This window comes from Peromyscus californicus, unplaced genomic scaffold (genome assembly GCF_007827085.1).
Source record: "Peromyscus californicus insignis strain IS unplaced genomic scaffold, ASM782708v3 Scaffold_21__1_contigs__length_65335640, whole genome shotgun sequence".
Taxonomy (NCBI): Eukaryota; Metazoa; Chordata; class Mammalia; order Rodentia; family Cricetidae; genus Peromyscus; species Peromyscus californicus.
Window position 1 is genome coordinate 1,737,532 of NW_026294514.1, and position 22,599 is coordinate 1,760,130.

General features: G+C 38.1%; 1 long non-coding RNA gene across 2 annotated transcripts in view; it reads left to right on the plus strand.

Annotated features, from left to right (window-relative positions):
• Nucleotides 1-22,599, plus strand: part of LOC128117466 (uncharacterized) — a 75,098-nt gene that overhangs the window by 35,090 nt on the left and 17,409 nt on the right. For both annotated transcript variants that reach the window (XR_008220810.1, XR_008220809.1), the window contains exon 2: nt 22,260-22,428. This is a non-coding gene — a long non-coding RNA (uncharacterized LOC128117466). The remainder of the gene's footprint in view (nt 1-22,259; nt 22,429-22,599) is intronic.

The following is a 22,599-nucleotide window of genomic DNA, read 5'->3' on the forward strand; positions in this document are numbered from 1 at the left end:
ATTGCTATATAAATGCATTGAAATAGTGTCTTAGGTAAAGGACACTCTCAAAAACCACAAAGAAAATAAGAAAAAAGTAAATACAAAAGAAGTCTGGAAAGACTGTTAGAAAAGTAATGAGATTTACAGGTTGACCAAAAATATCAAGAAATCCTCCAAAGGATATTTGACATTTGGTCAGTCAGTCAGAAGAGACTTGGCAGTTGGTCAAGAGAAATATGAATCATAAAAGTTCCTCTCCTCCATCATACAGTGCACTCGAATCAGATGTCAGCTAGCTAGTTCTTGGTCTCAGTCCTAAGAGTCAGTAACGTAAATATTTGGCTTTATGATCCAGATTAGATTTCCTTTTTTCTTTCAGCTTGGAAAACATGGAGCTCACACTCACACAGGAATTGGGGAAGACTATAATGATCATCCCATTCATCGACACTGGTCTTTACTTTGGCCAGTGGCTGGGGCAAAGCTGTCATGTCTACCACTCACTGCACAAGCCTGAGCTTCCAGCCAAGTGTTAGGAAGCACATTCTGCTATAGCAACAGACTAAACAGAGAGACAGAGTGAGAAGAGTTGAGCTCTTCCAAACTCAGGGAGTTATGGAAGGAAGACATTTCCAAAGCATACCACAGAACACAAGAACTGAGATCATGTGCGTCCTAGTTAATGACAAGCTTAGTAAAAATATAAATAAGTATTTTTGACTAGTGTTTTGCCAATATAGCCTTTTATGAATCTGTAGATGATTTAATTTTAATTTCTCATGAACTACATATCCAAAGAATAACTTCAAAATAATTCTTGTTCAGTTTTCAAATGCTAATTCCTTAAATAAGAATATGGGACTAGTTCATCCTTTAAAGGCATTTCCCTACAGGCTTTCAGGTGAAAAAGAAAGTTTTAACAGAACCAAATATAAGTTACAGAAGAAAAGAAAAGCTCTACCTGTCAGATCCCCCTCTGTGATTCACAAGCATGCATGTGCATGTGCACACACAGAAACACATATGCATACACACCATCTCATCACCTGGGAAAAATATCTTTTTTTTACAAACTACTATAAGCAAAAGAATACAAGTATGGCCAGTCTGGTCACTATGTTGTGGAGCTGGGTGAATTTTAAAACTGCATCGAGAGCAGGCCATCTGTGGTTCATGAACTTGTTCTCTATTTTAGATCAGTTACTGGCTCTTAGTTGATCTAATTCGGTGCTTTATGTTATAAAATATTTGAACACTTGTACTATGATAGTATGAAATTCTTAGAAATACCATGTATGTACATGCCAACTTTTAACAAATACACTACAATACACACAAAAACTGAAAAAGACTCTCATTCCTCTACTATGACTACACCAAGGAATAAAATCCTACACCTACTCATAATCAACTAATGAAGACTAAACACGGGTACTAAAGCATTCACCTGAAGGCTGGAGAGATGGCTCAAGAGTTAAGGACACTGGCTGTTCCTTCCAAGGATGAGAGTTCAGATGGTAGCATCCACCCTAGGAAGCTAATAATCACCTGAAATTCTAACTCCAGCTCCAGATCATCCAGTGCCCTCTTCTGGTCTCTGCAGCACCTGCACACACATGGCAGATACACATGAATAAAAATAAAAAATATGAATGTTTAAAACACTTGTCTGCTTATTGCAAGGACTTTGTATTGATCATCTAAGCACATGACTAAACGTAATCAGCTAAAATATACTTGGCAGTTGCATTCCAGAAAAATTTAGTACATTCAGAAACTGTTCTAAACACAAGGGTTTTTTTGTATATAGAAAATGAAGTTATTTCCAGGCTCAATGAATTGCAAACGGATTTCTTTCTTTGCATGACTAACTGACAAGATCTTCAATTGATACAGAAAGTGGCCCAACTTTTTATATTCCAAGAAAGGTAGTTCCGCCAGGTTCAGACACTAAATGTCAATATCATTTATCATTACACACACAAAAAAAATGTTTTTGCAACAGTCTAGAATCCTCATGGAGAGCAGTGCTCCATGTTTCACCTCAGCCTTGAAAGCACAGGTCTAGGCACATGTATACTTTTGAACTCACAGTGGGTCTATAGGGAGATGTGCAGTGGTGTCTTCCAGGGCTATAACAAGACCTTTGTGGGTCACTGCAAACACGTTCAAATTTTAAAACTTGGAATTATGCACACTGGGTTCTCTGACTGTAAGGAAAATAAGTTAACAGTTAATAATGGAAAGATAAGCATAATTAAGTATGGCAAAAATTAATTTCTTCTCTCTAAACCATTTACAAACAGCTAAAAAAGGAATGTATAAGTAGCAAAAGGAATCCAAATAAACAAAAAATAATAACAAATTTGGACAAGAACTCCCATAAGAATATTTATAAAATCTTATTGAATTTCACTAGAGCAAAAAAAAAAAAAGAAGAAGAAAAAAGCTACTGAGTTACTCATTGAAAGGAAAACCTATTATGGCATATCTATAATCAAGTGACATAAATATCGAACAATATCTCAATCAAAGTTCTAGAATTAATGCACAAAAAACTTTTATAATATGGTGTTCTTCAGATAAGGACAAATAGAGCAATGAATGGGATGGAAACATAATAACTCCTTCTATTGTAAGATCTTTTGGAGAGAACACTGCAGAACTATAAGTAAAACAATGAAATATTTCAAATCAATGGAGAATGTAAATGAAGTAAAAAGGATTACTGAATTCTGGAAAAAGTATAGGCTAAATTCTTGACTTCCTTGTACTTTCTTAAGTCAAACACAGATATAAACTATAACATTAATTGTCCAGAAAATACTACTTACACTATATACAGTAGTTTATTTTTACTCTGGTTATATAGCAGTATTTTATATGGTTCATATCTCAAAATAACAGTTAATTCTAGATTGAAATCCATTTTAACAGGGATAGTCATGAGAGGGCCTCCGTAAAAATGAAATGACTCTATCAAATAAAATTGTAAAGCTGAAGTAGCACCACAACATTCTCCATTATATATGGCTTTGTTGGTTTTGTAACCCAATGACTTTAATCAATTCCATACATTAAAAAAATACATCTGTGCCTATGTTTCTTTCTCTGTGGTTTTTGTTAGCTATTTAGGACAGAAATGACTAATATTTAAGTTTTCTGTGTCTCCATATTCAAAATTGACATCAAATTGTGTTATTCACTATTTATCCATGAGTAAATATTAATCAAATCTAGTTTTATTTTTCCCACACTCTTTGAGACACAACTTTTTTAAAACAAATTTTTAAAGAAAATACATCACTACTATATTTTACTTTATGCAGAATTACAATATCTAAACTAAGAATTCTTAAGAAATGGTATTATTGCTACCAAAAAAGGTAATTGTTTCATTTGTGAGACAAAACGTTCTCTTCTCTTTGGATAAAATGTGTCAGCTGTTCCATTTCTCTGGCCTCCTGATTCTGCGGCAGAAGTTTAAATCATTTCCAGACTTTATGCTATTTTTATATTAGTGCTCTGAACAAAATTTTATTCGGCATACTCTCCACTTAGAAATAATTTTTCAGGCAAAATATTCTACCTCGAAGAGATGTGCAGGAAATTGGTTTGTTTGGTCTGTGCAGGTTTGTTACACGTGAATTGTTTAAAGAAGATGAAAGGTAGCTGCAAGTGGCCCTGGAGAAGACAGTGTACTTTGTCTGGAAAGGCTCTGAGAAGACACGAGACACTTTACCAGTTGGCCAAAAATGAGTCTTCTCTTTGTAACAAACAATATTGTGGATAGAATACGAGTAGCGGCTATGATGAATGAATGTGATTCTCCCCTGAAACACGTCAACATGTTAGAGAAGACTGAGAAATCACACAAATTTTGGTCAAGAAGGCACTTTCTTATCAATCATCAGATGTGTGTGATAGGTCCAGCTTGCTAGTCATCAGTCACTTAAATTCTCAGTCCTTACAGTAAGGACACTGAATATGCTGGGCACATGTCTCCCTAAAAACTTATGATACTCTGAAGCCAAGCTCCAATGTTAACTTAAAGGAATGCAAGGAAGGATGCCATGGATTTGGTTGACTAACAACTCTAATACCCAACCTTTTCCACAGTAAGGAAATTCTTTTGGGCTCCCTTAAATCTGAAAGCCTTCCAATAATTCTTTCTATAATGTGGTTGGAAAACAGATGATACTTTTTCTCAGAAAAATTAATTCCATACTTGAGTAAAGTTAATAAATCACACCTCACTTTTTCTTCTTCTCCAGACTGGATAGTCACGGGCTTTCCTTTTAAAATCTCAATTTTCCACAATTTACCATGCAATAGCTTTGCAGTGATCCTACTCCAAATTTTCTAGACTTTTATACTCTAGATTTCAGAAGCAGATGACAAAATCCATGAAGCATGTGTAGAGGGCTGGGTGTTCTTTACCAGTATGAGCACATGGACAAATATGATAGTTATTTTGGAAACTAAGGAGATCTTTGTTCTGTGTGTATTATGACCACCAATTTGTGAAATGATTATAACTTTCTTCGTGCCCAGAATATCATTGTAAATGACTGGGTGGTTCTCCTCTGCTATCCACAAACCAATAGGAGGCACAAATAGCTCTTCTTTATAATATCCTAAGTAAAGATAGATTTCAAATTAGATGGATCAAAACACTGGTCATTTTCAGATCATTTACAATAGCAATGTAGATTTATGCTGTGTTTTTGTGCATAAGTCAGTACAGAAAATTAAATTTATATGATGAAAGATATTATGACAGTGGAAAGCATAAAATATTTAGAATGTGCATATCATTGAACAGTATATGCTTGCATACTATTGAAAGTATACGTGCTTTTGGTTCATGCAATATTACTTAATTTCTTTGGGCATTATTTTTGCAAATGTGATTATAAACAGAATTATTGCCTCACATCTATAGGAAGTTGTATTAGTTATCAAAAAGGGAAAAAATAACAAATGTTTCTCAAGGATGTGAATACATGGATAAACATTTCATAATCTCAAAAATAAAAAAGCAAACCAAGCTGGGCAGTGGTGGCGCATGCCTTTAACTCTAGCAGAGAGAGGCAAGTGGATCTCTGTGAGTTCAACGCCAGCCTGGTCTACAGAGCTAATTACACAAGGGAAGCCTGTCTTTAAAAATGATAAATAAATAAATAGATAAATAAATAAATAAATAAATAAATAAATAGATAAATAAATAAATAATAAAATACTTGGAGTTTTTATTATACAGGTCTTTTACTTGCTTGGTTAGGGTTACCCCAATATATTTTATATTATTTGTGGCTATTGTGAAGCGTGTTGTTTCTCTGATTTCTTTTTCAGCCAATTCATCATTTGTATATAGGAGGGCTACTGATTTTTTTTTATTTAATCTCATATCCTGCTACATTACTAAAGGTGTTTATCAGCTATAGGAGTTTCCTGGTAGAATTTTTGGGGTTACTTATGCATACTGTCATATCATCTGCAAATAGGAAAATTTGACTTCTTCTGTTCCAATTTGCATCCCCTTGATCTCCTTTTGTTGTCTTATTGCTCTAGCTAGAACTTTGAGTACTATACTGAATAGATATGGAGAAAGTGGATAGTCTTGTCTTGCTCCTGATTTTAGTGGAATCGATTTGAGTTTCTCTCCATTTAATTTGGTTTGGCTATAGGCTTGCTGTATATTGGCTTTATCACATTTAGGTATGCCCTTGTATGCCTGATCTCTCTAAGACTTTATAATGAAGGGGTGTTGGATTCTGTGAAAAGCTTTTTCAGCATCCAATAAGATGATCATGTAGGGTTTTTTTTTCTTTCAGTTTGTTTATATGGTAGATTACATTGACAGATTTTTGTATGTTGAACCATTTCTGCATCTCTGGGATGAAGTCTACTTGATCATGGTGGATGATCTTTTTGATGTGTTCTTAGATTTGGTTTCCAAGTATTTTATTGAGTATTTCTGCATCAATGTTCATAAAGGAAATTGGTCTGTAATTCTCTTTTGTTTTGTTGAATCTTTGTGAGGTTGGGATATCAGGGTGACTGTGGTCTCATAAAGTGAATTTGACAATGTTCTTTCTGTTTCTATTTTATGAAATAATTTGAAGAGAAATGGTAATAGATCTTCTTTGGATGTCTGGTAGAATTCTGTACTAAAACCTTCTGGCACTGAGCTTTTTATGATTGCGAGACTTTTAATGACTGCTTCTATTTATTTAGGCATTTTAGATCTACTTAAATTGTTTATCTGGCCTTGATTTTACTTTGGTAGGTGATATCTATTGAGAAAATTATTCATTTCTTTTAGATTTTCTTACCTGATGGAGAATAAGTTTTTAAAGTATATCATTAAGATTCTCTGAATTAACTCAGTTTCTGTTGTTTTGCCCCTTTTTGAAAAAGGAAATTGAAGAAGATATCAGAAAATGGAAAGATTTCCCATGCTTATGGATCGGTAGGATTAACATAGTAAAACTGGCCATCCTACCGAAAACAATTTACAGATTCAGTGCAATCCCCATTAAAATTCCAACACAATTGTTTACCGACATTGAAAAAACAATACTCAACTTCATATGGAAAAACAAAAAACCCAGGATAGTTAAAACAATCCCAAACAGTAAAAGAACTTATGGAGGTATCCCTCTCTGATTTTAAGCTCTACTACAGAGATATAGTAATAAAAACCACATGGTTTTGGCATAAAAACAGACATGTTGGTCAATAGAATCGAATCAAAGACCTTGACATAAATCTACAGTAGAGGGGTCAGGGACTCCACGAAAACACAACCCACAGAATCTACTGACAAGGACTCATGGGGGCTTGCAGTGATCAGGGAGCCTGTAGTGGTCTGACTTAGATCCTCTGCATACATGTTATGGCTGAGTAGCTTGGTGTTCTTGTGGGACTTCACATCAGTGGAAGCAGGGCTGTCTCTGACTCTTTCCCTCCTACTGGGTTGCCTTGTGCAGCTTTGATGTGATTGTTTGTGCCTGGTCTTATAGTAGCATAATATGTTGTGTTTGGTTGATGTCCCTGGGAGGCCTGCTCTTTTTCAGGGGAGATGGAAGGAGGGTGGATCTGGGGGAGAGGGGAGGTGGGAGGGAGACTGGGGGAGAGAGGAAGGGGAAATTGCAGTTGAGATGCAATATATTAGAGAAGAATTAAAAACGAAATAAATAAGTAAAACCACAACCAACTAATCAAATTACTGAAATTACCACAAATCCGAGAACGCAATGTTGTTTCTAAATAAGCAATACCCTTTTTGACTATTTACAACAAGCTAATATGATTGAGCAGTTGACATTTGCCTGTATTAGGATGAACATTTTAAATCAAAACTGGCTAAATTCAGAAATTTTGCTTATTTCAACTAATAATCATTTCTTTGTCCAAAAAAGGAAGATACTGACATATATGTATTCTCATTAGTTACTCAAGAAAGCTACCAGGAAGCTGACGACTTGTCCCTCCTTATGGCCACAAATATTTATCTCAGTTCAAATTAACTCTTAAAGGCTTTTTAGCCAAATTAGGTAGTTGGTACTGTGAGACCAGAGCTGGGCAGCAACAGTGGGGCTGTGGCTCAGTGTGTGGACTGACCACAGCATGCTGTTCACCGTCTGTCACACATCTGGTGAGTTGTCTGAACCCCACTGCTCGCTTACAGTAAATGCCTCCTATGTGGTTTCAGAAATGGAGAAATCTGAGGCTTTTGCCTTCTGACTTACAGAATAACATCAGATTTCTAAAGGACTTCAAAATGTGGGCTGGAATTTCAAACTCTGCCTTTGCCACACTGCATACAGTTGTTGTCTGATTGCCACATTTAAAATTTCCTTAGGAATTGCTCACTTATGACTCATATTACAAAAATGTGACCTACTTAGAGCTCTACCAGTTTAGAAAACTGCTTTAAAAGATATGTGAGTAGAAGCTGATACATTGTTTCAAAAAAAAAACAGAATGAAAACTTAGATTAATACATCTTTTAAATATATGTCCTTGTTCATGTGGAACTAATCACTATTCACACTCAATTGGTTGGCAGAGTTTCCACCTTCTTTTCTTTATAGCATCCACTACTTGAATGTGTTTTATAGTGATATATAAAAATACACTTTATAACAAATTATGCCTAAAATTACATTTTAACTTACTAATGATTATTTTTTCTTAACTTTCTACTGCAGAAAATTCAAGTTAATTAATTTGATTTTTGTGTAAAATAGATTTACGTTTGAATCTCAGTTTTGCCATGTACTATGAAAGTACAAGCTATGAAACTCATTAAAATCAATTAGCTCATTAATTCTGCTTTCTGTTTGATAGGATGATTTTTTTAAAAAAAAAATGGGCTAGAGTGAGACCAAATAATAAATATAAAATACATAACTTAACAAGTGGTCTATATTAACTGATGTATAAGAGTACTATATATTAATAGTACTAATATCTCCTAGCTAAGAAACCAAACTAAGAAGTCCACTAATCATAGATACTTTTACTATATAAAGACCATATATTTTATATATTATCATATTATATATGTGTGTGTGTGTGTGTGTGTGTGTGTGTGTGTGTGTGTGTGTGTGTGATCAACTGATGCACATCACAGAATTAACACAAATCCAACAAGCTAAAAAGAACAGTTTCATTAACTAAAACCAGGTTGAAAACGAAAGGACAGGGCTAATGATTACCTGCAAGTTCAGGTCAACATCAGACATCCTTAGCTCTCTCCATATTCCTAAAATAGCAAAGCATTCCAGTATCACAAAGGCCTGCTTAGCCATCACTCCTAGCAAGAATCACAAAGAGAGGAAGGAGGTTCTTGGGCGTGGCTGCGGAGATGGGTTCCACGAACAAGATCCTTGCCAGCCACAGTGCCACCTGTAAGCCTTGACAGAACAGGGCTCCTCTGTCAGTCACAGAGGTGGCGTTTGAATGAGGGTTTGGCAGTCAGGGACTCTTTTCCTTTTAGGAAAATTCTGAGGCTGTTTAGGTTTCCAACATGGGAACATCTACAGAAACGCTCCTACTAAAAATAGGGAACTTCCTGTGGTAAAATAAAAAGCCCGTTCCCAACAGGCCAGCAGAGAAGTTCAGACAAGAACTAGAACAGAAAATCATACAAACATTAGAGATGCAAAGCGATGGAAGCAGTGTGGCTGGAGATGGGATCTTTTGTCACAGAAACCATAGAATCACGTTGGAGGGGAATATTAAGAACATGCAGACATGCCTTCACAGGACTTGAGATAGGGCATGAAAAACACAGCACTGCTCTAGAGACCAGGCTCTCCAAATGGAGAAGAAACTTCTCACTGATTTGCTGGGGTCAGCTAAGGTTGGTAATTTTACAGTTGCCTTGAGCATGGTATTGAAGACTTTTTTTTTTCCTCTTTTGTGCAAATATCCTGGCTTTGTAGTTAGAAGGCTAATCAGCGGCCAGCTTGTCCTGGAAATTGCCGAGTTTTTTTTTTTTGCAAATGGTTTGAGCATCCTGTACATTCTTGCTCGTGGTCCATCTGGACCAAGTGATAAGGCTGATGGTGTTGGTATACCAGCTGCCATAGCTGCAGAAGGAGCACAGAGGCAGAGCATGAGAAAACACACCCCATGCTGTCAGGGGACAACCAAGATGTCTACATGCAGAACTGAGTAGAATCTGATCTAGAAATTCAGGCCACAAGGGGCCAGGAACAACCTGAAGACAGAAACGCCAAGCCTTTTATCCCATTGCTGTCACCCAGCAAACACCTGAAAGCCCAGGTGAAGAGGCAATGTTTTGGCACAAATGGCCATCAGATTCCTGTCTCAGGGTTACTATTGCTGTGATGAAAACCATGAACAAAAACAACTTGTTGAGAAAGGGCTTGTTTGGCTGCTGTGTCCTGAACTGCAATCCACAGAGAAAAGCTAAGGCAAGAACTCAAAACAGGGCAGGAACCTGGAGGCAAGAGCTGATGCAGAGGCCATGGAGGAGTGCGGCTTACTGGTTTGCTCCCCATGGCTTGCTCAGCCTGCTTTCTTATAGAACCCAGGACCAGCAGCCTAGGGATGGGCTCTCCCCCATCAATCACTGATTAAGGAAATACCTTACAGGTTTGCTTTCAGCCCAGTCTTCTGGAGGCATTTTCTCAATTGAGGTTTCCTCCTCTCAGATAACTCCAGCTCCTGTCAACTTGACATAAAACTAACCAGTGCAGTCCCTGAAAAGTAACCTGTACCCTGTTGCCATAACCCACTTGCGGGGGTAGAGGGTAGGTTAGGAGGTGGGATATATGTAACAAAGCCAGTAAAACTATAATGTGTTCCCAGGCTGGCTGAGCTCCAAAATCAATGGTTTTCAAGTCAGTTAAGAGCAGGTGAAACTAGGGGGTTAATTAGGTTTTTCTTTACCCATCAACTGAGAATGGACAGCCTGTGGCTAGTTGGAAAGCAGAGATATATTGGTCAGAGTAGCTCTGGAGACTAAGTAACATATACATGATGGCAATATGCAAATGACCTATGTGAAAGATGGGGTAATTAACTATGCTCATTTGCTAAAGCAGAATCTCCTGGAGGAATGAGAAATATTATGGCCATTCTTAGTGGTTCTATCAAAAAAAATGTAATGCTGGGAAGGAACTATGAGAACATATTTAAGCCTCAAACTACATGTTACATCAGCTGAAACCCAAAGATATTCTTGACTCAATATACATTACTTACATGTAAGAAGTCCCACAGTAAGATCAGTCCTGGTCTGAAGTGTTTAAAGGGAGTGGAGTGACTCTAGAGCAGTTTTCTCAACCTTCCTAACGCTGCAACCCTTGAATGCAGTTCCTCATATTGTGGTGACTCCCAGCCATAAAATTGCTTCATTGCTACTTCATAACTATAATTTCACTACTGCTATGAATCATAATGTAAATATTTGATATGCGACCCCTGTGAAAGGGTCATTTGACCCTAAGGGGGTCATGACCCACAGTTGAGAAGCACTGCTCTAGAGTAAATCATGACCAAAAAGAAAGTTCTACTGCTAAATAAAAGAGGTTTCAGAAAATAATTTCTGAAACATTTCAGACCACAGTGTGATAGTTTTTCTTGTGGTCCTCTTCTGTGGAAGGTGAAGTGGAGACTCTACACCTTTCCAAACAATGGTAGGTAGATTTAATCCAAGATTACATATCTCTTGGATCAACCCCTTTTTTCCCTAAGTTCTGGAAAATTAAATAATGAGGTCATTTCTCAGTGACAGTAGGATTTGTCAGTGATTCTCACTTGGGAATATTGACGGTGAAAACAAATGGTATCAGTCGCCTCTTTTAGTAACACAGAACACAAAAGAGTTTGGTTTGTTCACATGTCACACAACAACCTTGACCAATTTTAGAACTTTTTCATCACTCAAAAAAGACACTTTGAATTTGATAAATGACTTACCCCATAAAGTGTTTGCCTTGCAAGCAAGGACCTGAGTTCAATTCCCAGAAACCCCCAAAAAAGAAAGAAAAGAAATAAGAGAGCTGAGTATAGTATTACATGCCTTTAATGCCAGTTCTGGGAAAGCAGAAATGGGAGAATTCCTAGGACTTACTGGCCAGCCAGCCTACCCCAATTGGAGAGTCACAGGTCTCGGTGAGAGACCCTGCTTCATAGCACAAGGTAAAAAGTCCATAAGGAATGACTCCTGAGCATGCTCTCTAACCTACACATGTACTTGCACACATGTGTGCATGTGCACACAAGCAATCTCTCACACAAACTTCATAATCGTTAGTACTATTCGCTCATCCTCTCCATTCTTCCCACCAACCCAATGTAATTTATACATGCACTTGTTGTCTCTGCATATTTTTATAATGTGTTTTTCTATATCCCTCCTGACTAACTGTAATTCTGCACTCATTGATCAACATCTCCCCGTCTGCTTTTTACCACTACCCTCTCCCTCTGAACTCAGTTTTCTCAGATTTCATATAACATATCATTTTCTTCTTATGGAATGTGAGATCATGAAATTATTGTTTTTCAATGTCTGGGTTATTTCACTTAACATTTTGTTCCCCGTGTGCGTGTGTGTGTGTGTGTGTGTGTACCACATTTTCTTTACTCATTTGTTGTTAGGTACTTAGATTCACTCTTTGCTATTCTATTAGCACTGCACAAAACATAAGTGTTAAGTATGTCTTCCACATACTATTTCAGTTCCTTTGGCAATACACCCGATAGTAGGATTTCTGTGCCATATGGATATCTTTAATAATCAAGTTCTTTCATAACCAACATCTCAAATGTGGCATATGCTTCTGCCACATTTTCACTGCACTATGCTACCATTCTGACAATACTTATTGTAAACATTTTTCTGTCTGCTTAGTACATTCTTCCTATGGAACTTATTGTTCTGGATGGGTAGCACATTGGAGAATGTGAGTATCCTTCAGCTCAGAGTACTACCTTCGATCTTAAAGTCTACTTTAGTTTCATACTAAAACATCCAAGTTCAAAAAGAAAAAGAATGGAAGGATTTCAAGGAGAGAAGGATGAACAACAAAAACAAAAGAGACATACCACATACAGTACAGAAAAAAAAACTGGATAAAAGTAAGAAGATGGGTTAAGGGGAAGAGTTCGAGATTAAAGAATCACGGCTTTTAAGTTATAAGCTAGTATTTAAAAACAGATTTCTAGAAGACAGAAAAGAAAAATGGTTAGAAATTATTGACAGAGATTTTTTTTAGAAAGTAAACATACATCATGCATAGGAAAATTTTGAATTTGGGTTACTCGTATAAAAGTGGATTATATATACACAAAAATGTTGGTTTCCAGCAAACATGTAGTAGTCTGTGTATTTATTGTAAAATGATGATGAATTTTTTAGAAAAATACTAGCTCAGCCACAAACACTTCTATACTAATGTCAAAACTAATTTTTTAAAAAGCTAAAACCAATAAAATTCACGTGTCAAGAATTTATTTTTGTACCTCGTATATTACCCTAGGGTTTCTTTGTAAAGATCTGTGGTAGGCCATTATGCAGCTCCAGAACACTTGCCTAGTATCCAAGGGTCCTGTGCTATATCCCCAGCACTGCAAATCCAAACAAAATGAGAGAGAAGGCCTGGCACACAGTTTGCTTGCTTCAGAAGATTTTCCTAACTCCGTATAGTCCCCAAATGAGCATCTCCAAACAATGTTCGTTCAATTATTTCTATATTTTCCAAGGCAGAGTATATGTATTCAACATTTAAGCAAAATTGCCAAGTACTTTCATAAAGAATAAGCTAAATAGCCTGAAGCTCACAGGTAATAGTTCTCTATACAGAGTAAGATCTGAGCAGTTTTCCAGGAGGAATATACTCCTCCGTCAGGAAGAAGCTAACATTCACTGGGTCCACCTAAAAGCCCTCACTTCAAAAGCATAGGACTGCAACCTGTCATTAACCACTGCTGTGGTGTGAGTCTGAAATACCCCCAAACATGATCATGCTTCAAATTGTCCACTATTTTGAGAGGCTTTGGAAGACTTTGGAGGTGGGGCCTGTCTGAGGAAAGTAGGTCACTGTAGATGAGCCTTTGAAGGTTATAGGCAGCCCTGGTGCCAGTGCATTACCTACTTCCTTGGTCACTATGACATGAACAGTCACTGTCTCATGTTCCTGCTACTACAAACAGCTGTCTCGCCATGTCTCCCCTACTGTTGGACAAGTTCTCTAGAACTGTGAGTGAAAATAACCCCCCCTTAAGTTATTTCTGTCACACTACACAAAAGAAACTAATGTAACCATCAATTCTAGAGCTAATGAAAAAAATACTCTCTTTTTTTCTTCAGAAACACATGAAAGTGAATTTAAAGAAATACATATTTATATGTTTTATAATAAATTCCCATTATTTAGAATACATTTGAATAACTGTTTTTATTAATATTTATAGAAACCATATGAGATTGTCAGGCTAGATTTTTTTTTTATTTTACAAAGAGAACCCTTAAGGGCAGCTATTGATATACCACTACAATATGACCAGAAGGGGTGAAAACGGAGGGCGGGCGGGGGCAGTAAGATGTTTATCCAGAAATCGGATTGAACACCATAAACAGCAGGAGTTAAAGGAGCTTAAAATTTATGCATCAAACCACTGACCAAAAGCGTTCCACGATCATGAATAACTAGGAAAGAATGACAACTGTGTGATCTGTCTGGTATAAAACTCCAATGAATGGAGCTTCTCATTTGGAGAGGGAAAAAACCTTCAGTTTACTGGATATTTATTAGACAGTGTCTAAAAGTCAGACTCCAGGAAGTGACTAAAGAAGGACATAAAGGCATTTGTCATTAATAAGGAATAGCCTCAACATCATACCAAATTTTAGTTGACCATTACATTCTATGATCATAATGGCTACCAATAATATTTTACCACTAAAAACAGTTAAGTCCAACTATCTACAAACTTCATTCCCTCAACAAATAGTTACCAAGTATGCACTCTATGCAGGAGCATTGTTAAGATGTGTAGCAATGTGCAGAACAAAGTCTCTGATCTTTTGGGACTTTTTCTCTAAAAGTATCAAAAATAAAAAGTTAACAATGATATAATTGACATTAAGAGGATCTGGGGGAAAAGGGAGGCTGGGGGAGCTGGGAGGAGTAGAGGGAGGGGAAATTGTGGATAGGAATTATTGTGTGCGAGAAGACTCCATTTTCAACAGAAGAAGGAGGAAGAGGAGGAAGAGAAAGAAGAATGAAAGCAAAGCGGTAGACAGAAGGGCCTCTCTGGGGAGGTGATTTGAACAGAGGGCTTACAGAAGGTGAAAGATGGGGCAGTGGTGGTGCATGCCTTTAGCCCCAGTATTTGGGAGGCAGAGCCAGGCAGGTTTCTGAGTTCCAGGCCAGTCTGCACTACAGAGTGAGTTACCAGGACAAAACCAAGAGCTACTCAGAGAAACCCTGTCTTTAAAAAATAATAATAATAATAATGTAAAAGATGAGCATATTGGTCAAGAGAATAAGCAGAATATCCAAAGATGAGTACAGAGGGCTTGACACAGGTGTTTGCTCGGCATATAAAAATAAAAATCCTTCTCTCATCAGGCCGTTGATGGAACAGCACAAGGCTGATTAGACAGAAGGAAGGAAATGAAAGACAGGGGCTAGGGAGATGCCTTTTCAGTAAATTGCTTGTCAAGAAAGCATGAAGAATGAGTTTGACCTTCAAAAACCCACATAAAGAGCTGTGTGCAGTTTGAATCCCAGCACTGGGGAAAGTGAAGACAGGAAGGTCCCTGAAGCATGCTGACCAGCCAGCCTAGCCTCCAAGCTACCCCAACTAGATACCTCACACTAGCAAATAAAAACTCCATTATCAGAAGTGGATTGCCTCTTTTTGCACTGATGGTCAGTGGAGTCATACAGACTCCCAAACATTACAGTCTATTGCCACCGGCTCTTGGCTACCCTCTAGAATTTGATGGTAAGATTATATCACCCAAACCACCACATACTTGGGCCCTTGGAGATATGAAGCTGATACTCACCTGGAAGCTGCATCCTTACTGGTCCTGGCAGGTGCTATGCATGTTGCTAGAGGAGAAAAGGAGTCCTCAATTTCTCCCAGACATGAACAAGATGCACCCACTGGTGTGAGGGTGGCATCAATGTTATGGGAACAGCCAACCACTTTCTGATGGAATCTGAGACCCACTGCATGAGATGGAACCTATAACCCGGCATCATTAAAAAGGCCAAAAATCTGTGGCTAGATAGGTCATTGGCTCTACAGGAGAACCCAATACTATTATTCTGCTAAGTTGACATAGAGCCTTAAATGGAACATACATTACACACACACACACACACACACACACGCACGCTCACACACACAGGGCTCAGGGATCTTTGCCAAAGAGGCATCAGAAAGACATTAATGTCAGGGGTGGTGGATGGCACCAAGTAAATGGTGTTTTCCAGAGACAAGAGAGACATTACACATATGAACTCCCAACAACTATGATAGCATGCACAAGATCTGCACAAGCTCCAGCAAGACAAAATCGCAGTATAGATGGGACAGAGAGATGGGCAGTGGTGGTGCACGCCTTTAATCCCAGCATTCAGGTAACAGAGGCAGACAGATCTCTGTGAGTGCAAGGCCAGACTGATCTACAGAGTGAGTTCCAGGACAGTCAAAGCTATATAGAGAAATCCTGTCTTTAAAAACAAAACAACAAAAAAAATCCAACAGCTAGTTGAGGAGCTACTAGCATGTAAAAGATACCAGGAGAGAGAAAGTCAGCTTATTTTAATGATATAATCCCTCAAAAGTAACCACATGCCAGGGCAGGTCCCACTTCCAAGACTAACTGCACAACAAAAAGTGCACTCGATGGAGAAATAAATTTTAAAAAGAAGGAAAACATATTCACAGTGGAAGTGAATATGTTCAAAATACATTGCATAAAATTTTCAAAGAATTAATAAGAATATTGTTTGCAAAAGCACTTTCACTACAAGATAAATGTTCAACCCAGTGAAGACAAAACTTATAGAATGATGGAATACATTACAAACTAAGTACATGGAGTTCTTTTCAAAACAATTTAAAGAACATAACTGAAGACAAGAAAAATGTTTCTAGTAAAAATAGGTGCTGAAACATAACAGCTTTTTCTCAAAAGATATAAAAATGATCAAGACTTTAAAACTCAGGTAAAAAATTTGACAGCTACAGAGAAATGACACATAAGGTTGTCTTCTCATCTCTACACACGTGCACACACACACACACACACACACACACACACACACACACGCGGCAGCGCGCAATGGAAATTAGTTTACTGGAGAATCAGAGAGAAATCTGTGTGGTGAAATTTCCTAAGTTGTCACAGGAGCAACTGGAACAAGCTCTGATATGTAGATTGTTAGAGCAGGCCACAGAGAAGCCCTAGCCACTGTAACAAAATGTTCCCACTTCATCATTAGCCTATTAATACTCTCATTTCATCCGTACACCAGGGAAAACTCAAGAAACTCCAGAAGTGGACTGTCCTCTACCACCACCACCACTACCAGTAGAAAATTTCCTATACTGAAAATTATGTTTAAATGCAATCAAAATCCAATTCTTGTGACTCATCCAAACAGAAGTGTGTCTTTTTCATTTCTAGATTTTAGAGGTTAGCAATCTTGTGCTGACCCAGCAATGATATAATATTACCAGCATCCTTCTACAACTTAATGGTCACATGACTGTTCCACATCAGTTTGCCACTGTCAAGACCTACTCAAAATCCAATGGCAGGAGAGGACTAAGGACTTGGGACAATTTGATTCTATTCATTTGCTAAATTGATACAGTGTCTGAATAGATATGTTTATATTCATAGACAGTTTTCACTCTCAGCCTGAATGAGAAAAAAACTCTCTTTTCCAACTAGCTAGGATGAATTCAGAGTTTATGGATTCACAAGGTGCTAAGGATAAGTGACAGTTTGGTGTTCAGCCCTAAACCAGACATTTATATCAGCCTCTCTAAGGCTCAGTGGACATTAGTGAAAAAGGAAGCAGAAAGATTGTATGAGCTGGAACACAGGGAGAAGGGCTGTAAAATCCATCTGGAAAATATACAACCATTATCATCTCAAACTCTCAACCACGACACACCAACGGCTGCAAGAGAATAGACACATCAACAGTCATAAGAAAATGGAAGAGACACTCAGGGCCCCCCGACTCCTCAATGCTGAGCTATTTCCTGTGGGCAGATTCAGGGAAAGGGGAAGCCATTGCCTTCAGTGGTATATCCCCTGGTGATTCCATCAGGGTTCAATGGATAGTGGTAATCTAATGGTCACATAGATGTCCCCTGTTACACAAAAGAGGTCACATGACAAAAATCAAACATCTTTAATCTGTAAAAAGAACAGATAGTGGAGAGAGATGATTCGGGAGGAATGGAAGAAGATGAGGGAGGAAGGAATGGAAGAAGATGAGGGAGGAAGGGATAGAGGGAAATGAGGCAGGGAGGGAGGAAGGGAGTTGAGAGGGGGATGGAGGGAGGTGAGAGAGAGGGAGAGATGGAGGGAGAGGAGCAAAAGGGTGATAGTGACCAAAACATTATGTAAAAAATTTACTTAATGTATGAGAGAGAGGGAGAAGGAGAGAGAGAGAGAGAGAGAGAGAGAGAGAGAGAGAGAGAGAGAGAGGAGAGAGGGAGGAAAGGAGGGAAGGAGGGAGGGAGGGAGGGAAGGAGAGAGGGAGGGAGGGAGGGAGGGAGGGAGGGAGGGGAGGGAGGGAGGGAGGGAAGGGATTTGGAGGGAAAATGAACAAAAAAGAGTAAAATGTAAGTTTCATTTTTGTGGTCTTCCTCCAAGCAAAGAATCCCAGTCTAAACGTGAGACAAATATTATAGAAAGTAGCTGTAGCATTCTATAAGACACTTGATTAGGCTTCAAAACTAAGAAAAACAAGGAAGTACATGGGACTCTGGCACAGTGGAAAGGAACCAGAGGAGACATGCTGGCTACACGCAATGTGATATCTTAGATGAGATCTTGAAACAAAAAAAGAAATATTAGGGAAAAGCTAAGGTATCTGGATAAAGCAGAGCTGTCTCTTCACAGCAGTGAGTCTGTCTATATTAGTTAACTCATTGTGACAAATGTGCCATGCTAAATGTAGTGATTTAAGTGACCTCCATAGGCTCATGTATTTGAATTTTTGGTTCCCAGTTGGTGGACTGTGTTGTGGGGTATTTGTACACTGTGTGAAGGTGTATTTGCTGTGATTGGTGTGATAAAAAGCTGAACAGCCAATAACTAGGCAGGAGGTATAGGTGGGACTTCTGGGCAGAGAGAGAACTCTGGGAAGAAGAAGGCAGATTTGCCAGCCAGACGCAGAGGAAGCAGCATGAGCAGCACCAAGAGATGAGAGTATGGGCCATGTGACAGAATGCAGATTAAAATAAATACCAATTAAAATAAAATAAATATAAGTTACAAGAGCTAGTGGGACAAGCCTAAGCTAAGGCTGAGCTTTCATAACTAATAAGAAGCCTTGGTGTCATTATTTGGGAACTGGCTGGAGGGACAGAAAAAGTGTCATTGCAGGACTGTTTAGGAAGGATTAGGAGGTGTGGCTTTGGAGGAAGTATGTGACTGGAGGTGTGTCTTGCTCTAGATCCAGTTCTCCTACACTCAGGTATTACAGTTGCTGCATGAATATTCCTCATAATGCAATTTTACCCTGCTTCCTTCTTGGGGATCAGATGTAAGCACCATGCCTGCCTATCAGCCACCATGCTCCTGGCCATGATGATCATGGACTATGAAGCTGTAAGCAGGCTACCAATCAAATGGTTTCTTTTATACGTTGCCTGGTCATGGTATCTCTTCACAGCAGTAGAACAGTAACAAAGACACTAATATAAGGCCTTAACACAGACAAAATGAGGTCAAGTAGATGGAAACTCTCCATATCACCCTCAAAAGATTTCTGTCAGTAGTAATTCCAGATTACTTAAAAAATATAGCCTAACTCTAAAAACTTCAAAAACTATCATGTGAATTTAGAATTTCTCTCTAATCTGAACCACATTCACCATTAATTTTTAAAACATACTAAAATTGCATGCTATATAGAATAATTCTGCTTGGTAAGCAATTAAAACCAGAATAAAGATGCTTGAATTACACGGCACCTCTTTTGCTTCCTTGGCCGACAGGCTGGCTTTCTTCATTGGGCTCTTCTTCTCATAAATAGAAGAGGGAAATTGTGTAGCGCTTAACACAGGAATATAAGCTCTTCCTCTTCATATCCTTCTCATTAATGTAGACATCCATGATTGTAGACTTTTGAAGGCTGAAGTCTATAGTTGCTGCCTCTAGGGTCAGACAGATCTCAGTTTAACCCTCACTGCATCTGTTCCACTGGATGAATCATTTACTATTTCTCATCTGTTTTTCCAGTTTTAGAACAGAGGCAGTAATTTAACTGACTTCATGGTTTCAATGTGTGATTTACATGAGAAACTATGTGGGAATCATTTCACACAGGACTTAACACATAACTCTCAAGGAAAATGTTAGCAATAGTTTTCTCATTCAGCTTCTAAAATTTATTATACAAAGAGGTTTGTGATGACATTTCCACACATACACATGATTTGCTTTCATCATGTCCATCCCTACTATTGCTCTTTCTTATCTCCCTTTTACTTTTCCTCTTTCTGTATCCCTAATTATTCACCTTCATTTCATGTTTTTTCCTTAGCTCTTGCATAAGAAAGGAAACATATACTTATTTTTATAGGACTAACTTATTTCATGTACCATAATGATCTCCAGTTAATGTCCATGAACTCCATCTTCACTTTTAGTCATTAGAGCTCTTTACCAAATGCTTCTGCTCCTACTCCTTTCTGTTCCAGGACATGGTAAATTTCACTTTCTGGTGCTTTCATGGAGGGAGGTAGGAGGGTAGAAAATATGACTCATTCTGTCTAAAAGATGTGAGACCAAGTGATGTGTGTTAATTCTAGGACAATAGGAAACTCTACAGTCCTCTCTATTGCAACAGGCAAGTTTAAGGAGACAGCTAGACATTCCGTCAGTGTCCCGCACTGAGCAGCACCAGTGAGCAAGACTCTGATGCTGGTCTGCAATGACATAATGCCTCGTAGGGGCTGAGATGGCTTGGTGGTATGGTGACATTGTATTTGTGCTGAAATGTGATTTTATTTGTATGTTAATAAGTAAAGTTTGCCTGGAGATCAGAGGTCATAGCGAGCCAGGAACAGTAGTCAGGCAGTGGTAGACCACGCCCTTAATCCGATCACATGGCAGGCAGTCTCTGTGTGGTCAAGGACACAGCCAAGGTGGTGACACGAACCTTTAATCCCAGAACCAACAATAGAGACCTGGAGGTCTGCATAAACAGGCAGTGACGAGGAAGTCATGTGGTTGGGTTTAGAGCCAATGAGAAGGCAGAACAGAAAGGCAATAAAAACACAAGACAGGCAGGAAGAAACACTGGGGAAACAGTGGTGAGGTGGCAAGATAAGGTAGCCGTGACTCTCTGATCTCTTTAGCTATTTACCTCTGTATTTGGCTCTGCGTTTCTTATTTATTAAGACTGTTTAGAATTTCGTCTACATACTGGTTAAGAATGCTCAAACTGAAAGCAAGAGACTGGAGTTCAAATCCCCAGGACCCACATAAAGAGCCAGTTTTGTCTGTGCACGTCTGTAACCACAGCATTGGGGATCGGGAGGCAAGTGGATTCCAAGAGCTCACGGTGGCTGAAATGGCAAGGGTTCAGTTCCCAGCACCTATGTCAGGAGACTCACAGGAAAATTTGATGCCCCTAGCCTCTGCAGCTGCACTTGTGGGCACACTCACAAACATAGACAGACACACACAGACAGGCATACACATACACACAATTAAAATAAGAAAAGACCTGAAATACTTTTTATTTTAAAAAAGGAAATGTTTCAATTGCTAAGCTTTTGAGATCTGGAAAGTATAATCTAGTCAATAGTACCTGATATCATTGATCTTAATATTATACCATATAATTCAAATTAATATACCATGTTGAAACAGTGGTTCTGTTAATAAAATATCTAAAAATATCTCTAAGAATGCTCAGTACATGTATAAGAAATAGGGACAAATTGCCTACTTCAGATAAAAATATCAAAATTATTCCAGTACTATAAAAGATACTCTTATCTAATGAGATTTTCTATGCTGCTAGTTTTCTTTACTCAAATATCCTATTGCATACAATTTAATATGTATAGTTTTTTCAAAGCATAGTAAATAATCAATTATAGGATCATTAAAGCCTTTTAATTCTATTTGTTTAATATTTGAGTATGCCTCACCAGTGACCACTCTTTTGTTTAATAATTCAGTCATTTTGTTTAATAAGTCATAGTCAGTTCTTACAAACCCAGGGAAAGAAGGAAGTTCTGTTTGGATAACACAAACTTCCTAAAGTCTTATTTAAGAAAGAGTGCATTCCTCTGTTGTCTATAATTTCGAGCATCTAACAAAGTCCGTAAAAAGCCAATCCAGCTTATAATTCCCAAGCCATGTGACAAATGGCCCCATCTATAGGGTTCTTTTCTTCTTTCTGTATCCTTTCATTTAATGCTCAGAACAAAAATCTCATGACATAGGTAAAGTAGAAAATACTTTAGAGAGAAAAGCATGAAGTTGAGATGAAATAATTGATTTTCAGAAAGTCACATACCACAACTACCACGGCAGAACTACCAAGATCCTGAGTCATCTACTCCATGCCTCCCCACAAGCTGCTCTGCTTCTGATCAAGAATGCTGTCTGAGACAAGGCTTCTGAGTTACTGGTAAAGTAGAATGCTGAGGTTTAAGGGAGCAGAGATTTGAAAGGTATGTGTCAACAAGGAAATTCCTTTTACAATATAGTTTGTTCTTTAAAATGTTACTTCTCAGTCCTCTATAACATTTCACACATATTTCTCATGTGAATTGTAACCTGAGAATCTCCATAAAGCAAATGAGTGGTCAGCTGATACATGAACACTTACAGTTTCACAGATC